Source organism: Dipodomys ordii, unplaced genomic scaffold (assembly GCF_000151885.1).
Source record: "Dipodomys ordii isolate 6190 unplaced genomic scaffold, Dord_2.0 Scaffold32, whole genome shotgun sequence".
In the NCBI taxonomy this organism is placed as follows: domain Eukaryota; kingdom Metazoa; phylum Chordata; class Mammalia; order Rodentia; family Heteromyidae; genus Dipodomys; species Dipodomys ordii.
The window spans coordinates 3299539-3301268 of record NW_012267248.1 but is presented as its reverse complement, the minus strand read 5'-3'; the positions used below and the strand labels follow the sequence as shown (position 1 = coordinate 3301268).

Below are 1730 nucleotides of genomic sequence, written 5' to 3'. Positions count from 1 at the left end.
AGAAAGAAAGAAAGAAAGAAAGAAAGAAAGAAAGAAAGAAAGAAAGAAAGAAAGAAAGAAAGAAAGAAAGAAAGAAAGAAAGAAAGAAAGAAGTTCTCGCTGAAGAGGCAAACAGGGATGGGAGGCTGGGCTGGGCTCCGAGTGGGGTCAGAATGGACGAGGACCTGCTGACCATCCTGAAGATCCTCATCATCGTCAAGAGTGGGGTGGGCAAGTCCAGCCTGCTCCTGAGGTTCACAGATGATACTTTTGATCCAGAACTTGCAGCAACAATAGGTGTTCACTTCAAGGTGAAAACAATTTCAGTGGAAATAGAGCTAAACTTACAATATGGGATACCGCTGGTCAAGAGAGGTTTAGAATCTTAACTCCCAGCTACTATAGAGGTGCACAGGGTGTTATATTAGTTTATGATGTCACAAGAAGAGACACTTTTGTTAAGCTGGATAATTGGTTAAATGAATTGGAGACATACTGTACAAGAAATGACATAGTAGACATGCTGGTTGGAAATAAAATTGACAAGGAAAATTGTGAAGTTGATAGAAATGAGGGCCTGAAATTTGCAAGAAAGCATTCCATGTTATTTATAGAGGCAAATGCAAAAACCTGTGATGGTGTACAATGTGCCTTTGAAGAACTTGTTGAGAAGATCATTCAGACACCTGGACTGGGAAAGTGAGAACCAAAGCAAGGGCATGAAGCTGTCACACAGGGAAGAAAGTCACGGTGGAGGAGCCTGTGGTGGTAACTCTTCTGTGTTATAAACTCTGGGAAATTCCATCTCTTGCATATTTGATCAGATAGTGACATCTTTCTGCATATAAACTCACTGCTATTTTAGGGACCTTGCAGTTTGCACATAATTGTTTTGTATCATGGCAGTAAATACTTGCAAGAAATCCCACTCTTTGGCTTTCCCAGGTAGAATGTTATGGTATGCATGCACAGTTCACAGTCTCTAGGTTTTTATGTAACATAAAATAGGTGTACCTTTAGGAGTACATTGGATTTTATGATTTATATTTATCATGTAATTTTTTAAAAACATCCACCTGTCTAGTATACATTGATACAGAGTTTACTTTTGGTCTCTTTTTTTTCTTAAATACTCCTGTCAATTACTGAATTACTTGGTATACATGTATCATACCTGTCAGATTTCCTTTGAGGAATAACACAAATTTTCTAGAATGTGGGAGATTCTCTTAGTACTAAACAAAATTCTCAGAATGTAGCCCAGGCCAATTCATAATTAAATCTCTATTTGTTCTGATGATGCCTCTAAAATGTACTTACACGTTAGAGAAGTTTGAGTTTTTTTTAAAATTTACTTCAATGATTAGTTCAGTTATTTAACTGGAGTTTTAATCCTGTAATGTGTCATTGGATTCAGGATCCTTTCACAGTGTTTTAGCTGCCTGGTGTTTGGCAGAATGGCAATAAGGTTTTCCCCATTTTGGTCCCAGAAGAACAGAGCAGAGCAGTGTGCTTCTATAATGCCTTTCGTACTTTCAACTTTGAAAACCAACATCTTTCCTTTTATATGCTGTTAGTGTTTATCCAGATACCTCAACTGTACCCATGTAATGTCTTTGAATATCTGTGTCTTATGATTTCCATAAGTGGCTAGTTGATTCTCAAAAACCTATTTCTGTATTTTGAAGGTGAGGAGAAAAACCATTTGAGAAAGGCATATTGCTTCCAGATTCTGACATGTGTGGGAAAAT

At 37.5% G+C, this 1730-nt stretch overlaps 1 pseudogene; it reads left to right on the top strand.

The window, feature by feature from the left end:
* Positions 1 to 139: 139 nt before the first annotated feature.
* On the top strand, positions 140 to 767 carry LOC105985963 (annotated as a pseudogene).
* The last annotated feature ends 963 nt before the right edge of the window (positions 768 to 1730 follow it).